This window comes from Rosa rugosa, chromosome 2 (assembly GCF_958449725.1).
Source record: "Rosa rugosa chromosome 2, drRosRugo1.1, whole genome shotgun sequence".
Lineage (NCBI taxonomy): Eukaryota > Viridiplantae > Streptophyta > Magnoliopsida > Rosales > Rosaceae > Rosa > Rosa rugosa.
The window spans coordinates 12918418-12933210 of NC_084821.1; positions in this window are offsets into that span (position 1 = coordinate 12918418).

Consider the following 14793-nt stretch of genomic DNA (forward strand, 5'->3'; position numbering starts at 1 on the left):
TTATGGTGAGCCATCTCCCAGGATTGCACCTACTAGAGGTATCAGACAGGGTGATCCACTTTTACCCTATCTATTTATTCTATGTAGTGAAGGACTGTCAGCACTTATCTCATAAGCAGTGCAGTATCAAGTCATTCAAGGACTTAAAATGTGCCCTCTTCGCAGATGACAGTATACACTTTGGCTCTGCTACTAATGAAGAATGTATGCATTACAAAAGAATCCATGGTATCTGTACATACCTCCATTAGTATGGAGAAATAACTATGTCACCAAGCATATATAACACCCTCTTTGGGTGGCCCACAAACCATGGCGGGACCCAACCGTGATATGCATTCCGTAGCCCAATGTCCAAGCTACGCCGTGATAGTCGGAAGTGCTCAAGAGCTTGCCGGGAAGTCAGATTCCCAACCTTGCCAAGTTGCCTTCACAACATGCTTTCTAGACTAGAATAGTTGTTTTGCATGCCATGTTGGAAAACAAGTGAAGGAAGGAGCCTCCCTTCCCTATAAAAGGGGACTCCTTCCCACTTACTCATCATCCCCTTACAACTCTTGTAATCCATGTTGGGCCGCAAGGCCCAAACACATATAGTGCAATATTCAAGTGGACGTAGTCTCCCGTTAAGGCGGGAGATGAACCACTATATCTCTCTGTTTCTCTAAACGTTAATTAGAGCCTTCGGTTTCTAACATTAACATTGGTGCCGTCTATGGGAAGCCAACACAATTGTTTCGTCACTTTTCACACTCTCAACATCAATTCAAGGTTGGTCAACGCCAACTTAGGACTGGTCAACGCCAAGTCAAGCTCAGTCAACACCAAGTCAATGCTTGGTCAGCATCAAGTCAACTGACTAAACGCTAAAAAAAAAAAAATTTGGCAACTTGTGCTCCGTCAACTTTGCATGCTGCTCTAGTGTCAACACAATTTCATCCTTAGTGGTAAAACACACACAAAAGGGTGCTTGGCGGTGAAACAAAAAAAAAAAGAAAAAATAAAATAAAATGCGTAATTAATGTGGAGAGAGGAGAGAACCTTTTATAGGTGAGGAAGAGACTGCCCTCTTCCATGTTTTCGATGTGCGACTGATATGCTTCAGTTCCCAGCTTCTAGAGCTTCTTATGCTATCTTGGCGCGGCAAGTGGTGGTGCGTCGACGGCGGTCTGAGGGTGAGCCGGGGCTTAGGCGATAGCCTATCTGGCGATGTTTCCGTAGGTCACACCCTTGATGGTCGTTGGTACCGCTAACGGTAGCATGAGCATGGCTCATTATCGCTAATTATGCTTTGGCAAATGGTCATGTAAGTACAGGGATCCAGATGAGACATAGTGGGGGCTGACCACGACAATTCCTGTCGTTCCTGCAGAACATTCGTGTCCTTATCTCCCCCTAACAACCGGAAGACTGTCTCATCAAAGTGACATCAGCAAATCTAGCGGTAAGGAGATCGCCTAGCAAGGGAATTAAGTGGCGGACGATGGTTGGAGTCTCAAATCCAACGGAGTTGCCCATTCGTCTGTAAGGACCCATCATAGAGCGTTGTGGCGGCGCAATAGGCACATAAATGGCACACTCAAACGTGCGTAAGTACGATACTTGTACCCAGTCACTAGCTGTGACGCAGAGGTAGATTGAGTGGCGGTGGGTCTTAGACGAATTAGCATAGCCGCTTGCGATATTGCATCACCCTAAGCAGATATAAGGAGATTGGTGCGCATTACCAATGTCTTGACTACCATCGTAGTCGTTTCCGAGAGACCATTTGGGTGTGTACATGGGAATATGATGTCCAACATCAGTCCCATTGCAATAACCATCGAAAGTCTTCGATGTAAACTCTCTAACATAGTCAAATCCAATTGACTGAATAAGATGATTCGGGGAGTGAGCCCGTTGTCATATGATATGTGCTAGGAGTATAGCATAAGCAGCATTACAAGTGGACAATGGCACTGCCAACACGTGACCAGTGTGTTTGCGTGTCAACCAACATCATGAAATATTTAAACGTCCGCAAGTTGGTTGAATCAGTCCATAGAATCCCCATGGATTCTATGTAAGAACAGAATGAGTATTTTCATATCCTTTGCGTAGGACGGTCTCAGTCCTAATTTCCCTAAGGAATGGGCTTTGTAAAACGAGCGAGAGGCCTTAGAATCAACCAATGAGGATTTTGGTTGGGTCTAAGCGTCTGAAATGCTATTTGAAGCAAAATTGGTGATTACAACATCATCTGGGGCGTCATCACCATGATGTACGCTATCCATGGCGTCATGGATAAGGACTATGCCAGCCCTAGGCTGGTGGTGGACGGTGGCGGCTCCGGAGGCAGCAGCAGCAGTCACACTTAGTCCAGGAATCAACTCATGTTTCGTTTCGCTCGAAAGAAAGGATATCCATGTGAAGTCTTTAGTAGACGGATCATCATATCATGACCAGGATGACCTATCCTGTCGTGACAAAGCCAATATGTGTCTTAATCCAAGAGATCTTCTCTCATGAGTTTATTGGATTTATTAGCTCGAGTAGTGACATAGAGTCCACTAGAGAGATACATAAACTTCTCTAAGATGCGCCTTTGTTCGCAATCGTTAGAGGCATTGCAAAGGAACTCATTTCAGTTCTCTACATGAGTTTTCGCATGCAATCCATTGGCTATTCATAGGTGCGATTTGCCCTAGGACCGTAGAGAGTGTCTGTGACAGTAATCAAGATGCCATTTGGCAGGTGGAACTTGTGCTATTCCATGTCCCTGAATTAATACTGATGACCCAGTCATCGTAGTCACAAAGTAATATGCTTATAATCAAAATGGAGTCATGAAAAGAACTCAAAATTTTATTCATAAGCCAACGGAGGTACATCATTGTCTCTTTGACCAAAGAAAATCTAATCCAAAATGCTAGGTAATGCAAAACAATGGTAGTCGTCTAACTTCTTTTGGTAACTCCAAAATAAATTTGACCAGGTGAGTAGAGAGATGTCGGTGGAGCAAGGCTCGCTTAAGTACCACTAATCTCAGAACCTTCCTAGACATCATACTTATTTTGGGTGAGCCTACTTTGAAGAAAGACTAAACCATTGGCATCTACTACAAAAATATATGGCAATTGCCTATTACATCTTTTGGAAAATAAAAAGACTTAATCAAAATCGTGAGTCTCTGGATCGTGGCCTTTGAAGTCTTCAACCCTTAGAGCGAGATCGTCATCTTGATCTTCTTGCTCCATGTAATTTGCTTCCCTTGCTTCACGATACGTCTTGTACGCGTTAGCAACATTCTGGGGTGCATTACATGCTTTAGCCGAATGTCCAGACGCTTCACACCGAAGACAAGCATCATCATGGTCAGGCTCCCTTGATCGAGGCGCGCCTAGAGTGCATTGGGGTCGGCTATGATCCTTGGGTGGCACCACCACCATAGCCGGAGGCTCTGCCTCTCTCTCTCTTCACACGTTGACCTCTACGTGTACATACATGTGCATTTGCAAGCATAATTAGCTATAATGAGCTACGCTCATGGTACCACCAGAGGTATTGATTCCCACCAAAGGAGTAGCCTAAGGATACTTAGCCAGGCGAGCTACCGCCTGAGCCTCGGATTGCCCCCAGATCACAGCCGACGCGCCGCCACGCGCCATCTCAAGATAGCATCAGAAGCTCCTGACGCTGGGAACTGAAGCACATCAGTCCCATATCAAAAAGAAGGAGAAGATCAGCCTTCTCCTCACCTATAAAAGGTTCTCTCCTCTCTCCTCATTAATTACGCATTTACTACTCATTTATTGTTATGCTGTCTATATGCATCGACTGACTTAGGCATCGGAGAAGTGAAGACCGCCCAACGCGGTCTCCCTCTGACGCCCTGTCTTTCATTTGACAGCTAGCGAAGATCACCAAGTCCTCAGAGTAGCGGTCCGCCCACCGAACCCGCGTTAAACGAAGGTTCGGCAACCGCCGGACTTTGAGCATTAACATTGGCGCCATCTGTGGGAATCCTTGAGCAAAAGGTCATCCCACCACAATTACCATGACTAACGGTAGCGGGGGAAACGCTGAAGAGAAGGCAGACCAATCCGCCATTCCCGAACCCACCAACCCAGCGGTAGGCATTAACCGTTCACTATTCAGCACCCCAACCAACCCCAGCGGTGAGGCAAATCCAAGTAGCAGCCGCCCACCAAACCAAGATCTCACCGCTCTGTACGAGCTGGCACTGGCGGACCTTCACATAGCAAACAGAGAGCGTGAAGAAGAGCGCAGAGAGAAGGCTGAGGCCCAAAAACAAGTGGCTACGTTGATGTCACGTTTTGATGAACTAAAGAGGACGCGGGATGCAAACGCCAACCCAGCGCAGAGCGAGCAATCACGAAGCACCGGGCGCAGCCGGTCCAACACTTGCACGTTGGTACCAGGACTAATCATACAGATGCAGGTACTGCTGAACCCACTTGAACTATTGGGGATGGGACCACCGCCCGTCCCCCAACTAATGTTGGAGCAGGAGGCCGAATCACAGCCACACACCAACAGCTCGGAAGCTAGGGCAAGGACTGAAGGCAATCCGCCTGCCCCAAGGCGCAGGCAGGATCAACGGAGTATCCAGGCAGGTCCCGCCGGCAACGCAACAGCCCAAACACTGGAAAGGATGCAACAATTGGAGCAGAGATTAATCGGGGCGGAGTAGGGCGCCCCAGCGCCAACTCCAAATCCTCTTTTCACGTCCAGACCAGGACCATTCACCGCCGCGATTCTGCAGGCTATCAGACCAGCGTACGCAAAAACCCCAAAGATGTCACATTACAGCGGCATGTCTGACCCCTTCGTCCATATGGACACCTTCAAGAAGGTCACCAACAACAAGTGATTTGACGACGCCACCCTGTGCCACTTGTTCAACTAAATGTTGGACGGTGAGGCAATGAACTGGTTCTTCGAATGTCCGCCGGGATCCATTGACTCATTCTACCCGCTATCACACGCCTTCCTCTCTCGGTTCATCTTATTGTCCGCCAGACATCACAATACAAGTCAGCTGTTCAGCGTCAAGCAAGGGGCAGACGAATCACTGAAGGCATTCGTCACAAGATGGCATCGGCAGCTTTCAAGCAGGGACTCCTCAAGGGGCCATTCCTCTATCACCTCAACTACAATCATCCAAATGCGGTGTACGACCACGTCATGAGTGAAGCGGTCATTCATGCCCAAGCAGAATTCATCACATATGGAGAAACCGCACCGCCACCAGCAACACCAACAAAGTGAACACAACCCTCCTCTAGTCATCAGGAGATCGCTAACAAGACCCCTGCTGCGCCGCCAATTGACAAGAAGAGGGACTGGCAACAGGGCCACTACCAGAACAAGCGGCAGAAGGACCAACACTACAACAAGGGCAACCGCCCATCCCATGGGGATAACCGCAACAAACAAACGGAATCCTCTCAGCGGTATGCAGTGTTTACAGTCCTCACATCCTCGTATGAGGAAATATACAATCAGTGCAAGGATCAGATCCCACCGCCACCCCCAGGAAGATACCCAAAAACGGGAAAACCAAGAAACACCGGCAGGTGGTGTAAATACCACGAGGACAGGGGTCACAATACCAACAGCTGCAATGGTCTCAAAACGGCCATTGAGACCTTGTACCATGACGGCAAGATGGAGCAATTCAAGGTGCGCCAACCGCCACATGTGATCGCCAACATTGAGCCCTTGGGCCGCATCAACACCATCGACGGTGGTGCTCCAATCACCAACATGTCTCACAGGGCAAGGAAGCGCTATGAACGCGCTAATCACCCAAAAGAAGTCTGCAACATCCGCTACGAGAGATCCGCCAAACTCCCAAAGTCTGGTTGGGAGCCCATTACCTTCTCAGAGGAGGAGGAACGCGGAGTGCATCTACCCCTTGACGACCCATTCTTGGTCGACGCCATTCTCGATAAATGGTCAGTAGGGAGAATCCTGGTGGATAGCGGGTCCGCTGTCAACGTCATATTCAGCGGTTGCTACAACCACCTCAAGCGGAACAGGAAATTACTCCAGGATCATGAGCCATTGCTCAGCTTCTCCGGTGACGTCACGCAACCGCTGGGTTTTGACTACATGCGGCTGACTATTGGCACTAGTCCGTGTATGGCGGAGATACATACAGAGTTCATAGTCGTCGATTGTTTCAGCTCGTATAACGCCATCATTGGCCGACCGGCACTCAACAAGCTCAAATGCATCATTGCCGGGTACATGCTTCTCATGAAGTTCCCCACACCCAACGGCACGGGCTGTGTGAGGGGAAGTCAGCAGTTGGCATGAGAATGTTATTCAACGACTATAGCACGGTCAACGCGCCGCCATGAAATCCTGACGGTGGGAAACCAGGCACCGCCACCAAATATCTTCGAGGACCCTAGGGATGACGAGAAGAAGTATGTAAAGAAGGAGCCAGTCAACCCAGAAACGTCGTTGAAGGTTGTCTGCATCTCGGACGAGCACCCTGAGCGGACAGTCTGCATAGGCGCCCAATTAGACCCAGAGGTAGCGGCGGAACTCACTCAATTCCTACTTGACAACGCTGCCGTCTTTGCATGGTCATACGCGGACATGCCAGGTATCTCCCCTGAAATCATCACGCACAAGTTGAGCATCAAACCATCCTTCTGTCCTATCAAACAGAAGCGGAGGGCCTTTGATGAAGAAAAGTACCGTGCAATAGGAGAGGAGGTTGCCAAGCTCCAGGGCATCGGGTTCATCCGCCAAGTCATCTATCCCCAGTGGATTTCCAACCTGGTTATGGTGAAAAAGCCCAGCGGAAAGTGGCGAATGTGTGTCGACTTCAAAAATCTTAACAAGGCATGCCCAAAGGATAGTTTCCCACTACCCCGCATTGATCAACTGGTTGATGCAACCGCCGGACATGAGCTCCTTAGCATGATGGACGCTTTCTCCGGCTATAATCAGATCAAGATGCATCCCGGCGACCAGGAATGCACCACTTTAACCACCGACAAGGGCCTATACTGCTACAATGTTATGCCTTTCGGTCTGAAGAACGCCGGCGCAACTTATCAACGACTGATGAATGCCATGTTCGTGGATAAGATTATTACGGGGCAATAATAAGATTATTGGGGGCCAATAATATGATTATTACGGGGAAATAATATGGTTATTGGGGGGCAATAATATGGTTAGTGGGTATTATTAGGGGGCAATAAATTCAGACGCCGGATTCGGATCACTGGAGTCCGGCAATGTCTCCGATGACTTCTCTCTCTAAGTGACAAAGAAGGAGAGGGCAAAAATGTCCCAAAAATAAATAAAAAGGAATAAAAAAATAATTAATTGGGTATTAAGGGAATGATCTCTTAGAGTGTTTGGGTAAATGGGCAATCTCTTAGAGTGTTTGGGTAAGTGGGCAATTTTTATCCTAAAATTGTGTAAATGGTCATTATCTCAATAAATAATAACAAGGTTTTGTCAAATTAACGAAAGCCTTGAAATTGCAGTTATTTTTTTTTTGAGTAAATATCAAACTTCCATTAATCAAGTTAAGCAATATGGGCAAAATCATATTGCAGTACATCAAGAATGAACCAAAAGAAAGCCTTGAAATTGTAGCTTTTGGTAATACAAAAGGGAGTAGGCTGGAATGAACCAAAAGTTTTGTAGACCAAAGGGGCCCCACTGACGTGGCCAGTTCACAGCCTCAGAATTTGGATACTTTTTGTTGACCCTTACTGAGACGTGAAGTGTAATTTATGTGTCGTGATGTAAAATGAGGAGGGGTTTCTGGTATTTATCTCCGAACCTAGCTGCCTCACAAACATTTGCCTTCCGCAATATCTTTTCCCCTTTAAAAGCAGAGAGAGAGCAAACCAATCCTGGTATCAATCAACCATCAATCAGCCTAAATACCGGCGACTCTGGCTCTGTCATTGTTGTTATGCAGATGGATTTTAAATATTGTTATTCAGTTTGATTTTGGTTGGAGAAGATAAGATATATGGATTTCCACCTGTGTTGGTAAGTCAATGAAGGCGCATTACTTTTCTAATTGGGTAGGCGATTGGATAGCAGATGATCATCAAAATGCCAACAAGCCAAACAAAATTCGAAGCAACAGAAAGCCCATATCTTGAGCATATAGCTTGTGGAATAATCTAACCTAGAATGGCAAGTCACAAGTCAATCGCAATCCCAATATCCCATTGCATCTCAATGAGCTTAAGATAAATCGAGTAAGCAAAAATACCTCTTTGAAAATTAGAACAAATGTTACAGACAGCAAACCGGCAACAACAGGGTCAAAGATTTCATCAAGGTATAAAGGAAGGGCCTGAAAAATAAAAATAAAAATAAAATCCAATGAACAATACACAGATAAGCACTTTCCAGATCCGAAACAGTATTTAAAGATCCTAAATTTACAGCAGAAGAATCCAATTCAGATAGAATTGATGCTTGGTTTCGAAGAAGATGACATTGACATGCATCCACAAATGGCAGCAAAGCGAACTTGGACTGTGAATAACCTCAAAACTTTCTCAGTGTCTGGGTGATTCTTCTTCTACTTCAAAGTAAGATCAAGGACCCAAAATCGATCAAACTATTTTTAGTCTTTGCAAACTTCTCTCCTCCTCGACGCAGCCGCCTATGTCCTTCTCCCCTAAAAGCCCCTGTGTAACTTCATACTTTACAGTTTCATCTAACTTGTCCTATGTGAGTTGACCTGGTCAGTCTAACAGAAAAACAGACGGCATCTGCTGGTCTACAAATCTTTTGGTTCATTCCAGACTTCTCCATACATACAAAAGAAAGGCAAAGTCTTCGATCATGTTCACAATGAACCAAAAGTATTCTATTTGGTCGTTTGGTGGTGGCTCTATATTAAACAAATGGGATCAAATGACAATTGCAGGAGTTACCAAAGTACGAAGCAAAAAAGCAAAGAAAAAGGGAGCAAGAATGATATTCTGGTGGCATTTGCAAAAGAGAGTTCCATCAAATTGCACAAGTACAACGAGATTGACAAAAGCAAAATGACAGGCATGCGTTCTCGGGTACGATGTGTCGAGGTGCAAACAAGTGTAAACAGAAGAAACGAAGTAGAAGCCATGCGGTGGAATAGCAAAACAAACTTCAAAGCTTGATTATGGTGAATTGGTACACTTGGTTGATAGAATGCGGTAACATCAAGACCATTTGTCCTTTGATAAAAATCAAATTCAACTATTCAAAGGCTTCAGCAAGTTTTGAGCCAATATTGCTGCAAGAAATCGAAGCGGTGCCGACATAAAAAAAAAAAAAAAAACTAGCTAAAGAGGCAAAGTCTTTAGCGGTGGCATCCCTTGTTTAAAGATGAAGTGTTGGTCAATGTCAACAAAGCAATTCCAGAAATTCACAAATGCACAAAGCAATATAAAAAAAAAAAATGAAAGTTCTGGTAATGTTGCAGGGAAAGTTTAATTAAGCTAAGCACAAAACAAAAGGGCTTAACTAACAATTGCACGAGTTACAAGCTTGATGAGGTGCTTGTAAAACTAAATTACAAATCAAGCTCACACATACAAGTTCATCATTAACTTTAGAAGATCAAACATACCATTGACATCAAAAGTTGAAGCCATTGTTGCAGCTGCAGAAACAAGGATGAAGGCGAGGTTGAAGTCTTCTGCTATTCACCAACTGAAGCTTCTGAATGGGCAGAACACAATGCTTGAAAGAACCGGTGGTGATACCAGGGACCCTAACCTCTTATTTATACAAGTTCAAGTCTTAGGAATCCTCCCATAAAGGTTTTCCTTAAAGAACAAGACTTGTATCTCAGATTCCTAATGCATCACAGTTTAGGACTTTCTTGTAGTCCAAATAATGGATTCCTAATCCAATGCTAAATACACTATCACATTAGATATCTAGGTTGATTCTTTTCCAGATCCATGTTGTATTCAACTTAATGTTTTAATGGTTTCCTAGTTTCTCTAGCATAACTTGTGATAAGTCCACTTTTGGTCTAACAATCTCCCACTTGGACTATCACTGGTTATCAAGGACAACCAAAACTGAATAACATCAACTCGTTTACAACCAACTGAAGTGTGCACCACAATAAGAAAAAGTCTCAAAATCCATTTAGCATGGTCAAAACGGAGTAGCTTATGCAGAGCAAGGAAAAGCATACACTTTAACCAAAAAGCAGCACTTCCAGACCACTAACACAAGCTCCTGCATTCCACATATGCTATTAAAAACAAAATGATGCAATATATGAACATCGTGTATTACCAAAAAATCATATACCTAAATGGTCCAACTGAATGTTTCAAAATGAAACTCAAGCAAAACTGTAAACACTGATGGTCTGCAATGTCACATATCAACAGCCCTTTAACCAAAATTAATATCATGCAGCACTTTTGAGCAGAAGACATAATATTCTGAAGGTTCCAAAACAACATGCCACATTTATTCAATCCAAGTTATCCAAAGAACACAAATCATATCTTTAGACAAAAATTTGAATTCTAAGTATCCATATTTGAAAAGAACATATATGCATATTGCTATCTTCATTCTAAAATCATATTGTACTACTTCTTTGAAAGCAAAATTATATGCATGATTTTAAAACACAAGATACAATTTTTCTGGTTTGTTGACTTAAGGTTGTCTGCAAGAATTAGTGAAGAATGCTTTGTGCAATATGTTCATTCAAACCTACAGAAAAACACAAACCAAATTGAGCTTGAAAACTTGATTTTCTATCCGGATTAATAATCCTTATAAGAAACTAAGATCTTTGTACTTGTTAGATTTTAACAATGCCTAAAGTTTTTGGGAGTTTTCTGCATGCATTGTCATATCATGATTCATAGATACAAAACTCAAGAATTCACTTTAAACATGCATATCAAATCACAGAACACAATCAACACAGATATGCAATCACAATTTCGATTCCACAAACACAAAAGCATCCAAGAAAATTAAATTTCCTCCGGTCACCATCTACTCTAGCCTATGCGCACGCCGGGAATGCTACTAGGGTTCTTGTGCTCATCAATTGGCAAAATAAAATTGAATCGAAACTGAATTTTTCTGAAAAAAACTAACCTTTGCAATTTTTCCAATTTTGCTGCAAAAAACTTTCGCGGAAGCATGAATTCAGAAACAGAAGGCAGCAAAAAGTCCTTATTGGCATCTTAATCGGTCAACACAGGGGTCGTAAATCCCTACAAGATGAATTCATCTTGTGCATCTCCGATTCTGAATACCCAGAACCAATCCCCGCTTCATGTGACCGTTATAATAACGGTCACTTTCTTTAGTTTCTGAAGGAGTTTTTGGGGCCGGGTCTGGGCCTCGGATCAGCATATGTTGCTTCTTTGGCCAAAAGGGTTTTCTAAAGATGGCCAAAACGTGGCCGTTTTATTGCAAAGCAGAATTTTTTTTTTTTTTTGAAAACCTTAAAACGATTTTGTACGAAAACAATTTGAAGAACAATTTGTGAGCCTAGGCTCTGATACCAATTGTAAAACTAAATTACAAATCAAGCTCATACATACAAGTTCATCATTAACTTTAGAAGATCAAACATACCATTGACATCAAAAGTTGAAGCCATTGTTGCAGCTGCATAAACAAGGATGAAAGCGAGGTTGAAGTCTTCTGCTATTCACCAACTGAAGCTTCTGAATGGGCAGAACACAATTCTTGAAAGAACCGGTGGTAATAACAGGGACCCTAACCTCTTATTTATACAAGTTCAAGTCTTAGGAATCCTCCCATAAAGGTTTTCCTTGAAGAACAAGACTTGTAGCTCAGATTCCTAATGCATCACAGTTTAGGACTTTCTTGTAGTCCAAATAATGGATTCCTAATCCAATCCTAAATACACTATCACATTAGATATCTAGGTTGATTCTTTTCCAGATCCATGTTGTATTCAACTTAATGTTTTAATGCTCTAGGATAACTTATGATAAGTCCACTTTTGGTCTAACAGTGCTGCCATAGAAAAAAAAAATGAGAGCTTGAAGAGTCAATGAGAGCTTGGCGGTGGCTCCAGTTTTGAACATGAAGGTTTCAATTAAATGAAATCAATGAGAACAAGACAATTGCAGAGGTTGACAAAGCACACAATATAAAAGGAAAAAGAAGGATGGTCGTTCTGATGGTGTCGCAGACCAAAGCATAGCCTAATCAAACTATGAAAGACAAATGTTTAATTAGCATATCCAACTCTTGTACTGGGATTGTGAGCAAAACAAAGAAGTTCAGTGTTTATCAATTCAAGTCAATTGGGTTTGGCCTCACCCACAATGTGTCGATCTTTGAATTGGATGGCTCCCCGATGCATAGAGCTCCACTCTTTCCAAAATTGCTGTAAAATGCTATGGAAGAAGAATGGGTGTCAGTATCTAGCCTTCTGAATTATAGAGCTAAAAGCGAATGCAGGGAGAGAGGTTTACCTGATTCTTCACAGAGAAAAGCAACTCGCCAAGTTTCAAGCTTCGAGTATTGAGAGACTTTCTGTTGAAGACCCATGCATGTATTTCCCTCTCCGAGTTGATTTCGGACTTCGAGTCCATCTCTAATTCGACCTGGTAATGGTACAAACCCAAGGTTGGGATAAGACGAAGCACGGGAAAAGAAAAGGAGAATTGAAAAAATATGAAAAAAATCGCAGCTAGGTGTCCTTATCAGATTTGGGCCTCCAAGAAGTCTTTGAAGGGTGTCTGTCTTGATGCCCAAAATAAAAGTTTATGCATGTCTCCGGATTCTAAAATCGAGACTAGGAGTTCACTCGGTGCATCGAGGGTCTCCTTATTAAATTTGGGGCCAAGAAAGCTTCATGAATCAAGAAATATGATTCGCGAGGATACAAAAGAAGCCCATTTCAAAATTTGGGCCCGTTGGAAGAATTCGGCGAAGCATGACGCTATGGGTGTCCATTGCAAAATACCCGGGCTTTGGGTTTCGTTAAAAAATATTTCGAAGCCTAAAAATATCCTTTTGGTACAAAACTTCAAATACCCAAATTACGAACTACAAGTGGCTTGATCCCTCCAGGGGTACGTAGGCAGCCTGTAAAACAACCCAGGTGCAGCTGCAATTTTTCACAATCACACACATCTCCATATGTTGACTTTGTATTTAGAATCAAAGGGTTTTTTCCTTAAGGTGAGGGATTGTAATTAAGAGATTATTGTCATCTTGAATGGGTCGAACCTGACATGATAAAAACTCTATTTTTATCAATAAGGTCTTAAACAAAAATTAATAGCTCACTGTTTTTGATACATCAACATTGGACCAGTGCAGAATGCCTCAAACATATATAACATACTGGTTCAATATGAAATCAAGCTTAAATTAATCTACATGAAGTCAAAACAAGTCAAAGCCATCATGAAATCCATCTTCATAAGCTCGAAGCGGTTTTGCCATGAACTTATGGAAAATTACTGATAATATTACTATCAGTATGACTATAGAATTAGATAGCATGCATTTGATATAACTATATATATGCACTGAATGATGCAAAGAAATATTTGGAATTTTGAATCCATTTTTTTTTCCCTTCTAATTTTTAAATATTGACACGTATAAATTGCATGTAGTAGTCTAACGAAAGTATTTGTTATAGGCGGTAATGCTTCCTTTTTGGCATCAGAACTGTTTTTTTTTCTTCTTCCTCTTTTGGTAGGAAGAGGAGGATTAGCAGCCTTAGTCGATTAATGTCTTCTATTTATGATAGTATGACTATGTATTTAAGTTGTTCTTATGTTGAGTGCATCTTTAAGTTGAGTAATAGATTTTAGTTTTCACCAGTTTGTAAACTCAATCTTGATTTTGTTCATGTGTTCAATCTTTGAGGATGGATATGTAGGCTAACCAGAAAAGAACAAGTTTGATATGACATTAAGCTACAAAATATGGGTTTGTGCCAACTTTTGAATTGGGTAGATAGTTGAGGTTGACCCTAACGTTGGTGTAGCTGATTTATGCCATGGAAAAAAGGAAAAGAGAGCAGAGAAAGAAATTGGTGTGGTTGAATGTTGTTGGCTTAAGGACTGAGGAGTCTCTTAAACTTTGTTGTAGTAGCGCATGGTTTTCAAAATTTCATCAATAAACTTGAAGATGACAGAATATAACAAGTTTGATATGACATTAAGCCACACAATGTGGGCTTTTGCCAACTTTTGAAGTGGGAAGATAGTTGAGGTTAACCCTAACATTGGTGTAGTTGACTCATGCCATGGAAAAAAGAAAAAGAGAGCAGAAAAAGAAATTGGTGTGGTTGAATGTTGTTGACTTAAGGACTGAGAGTCTCTTAAACTTTTCTGCAGTAGGGCATGGTTTTCAAAATTTCATCAATGTACTTGAAGATAACTGAAAGATTGAGTTATCTTTTGTGACATTTTGTGGAATTACGCTAAGCTGGTTGTTGCATTCTCTGCTATATATTGTTCTTTCTTCTTTTTTTATTTTGTTTTATTTTTTTAAGCCCAATTTTATTTCAAAGGCCTCACATTTTAGTTCTTTATTTATCTAATTATTTACTTACGTTTCAGTAGTTATGGATACATATATTTTGGTCAAAATAACCTTTACCTGAGGAGATTGAGACCAAAGTATATATGTTTATTGGTTTTTTATAACATATAAGGGACAAAGATATAAGCCCACAGCATCGCGCGGACTTCATGTCTAGTGATTTCACTATTCATCTAAACTTCCTATAGATGGCAGAAGATGGGGCCGATAACTCTTTTT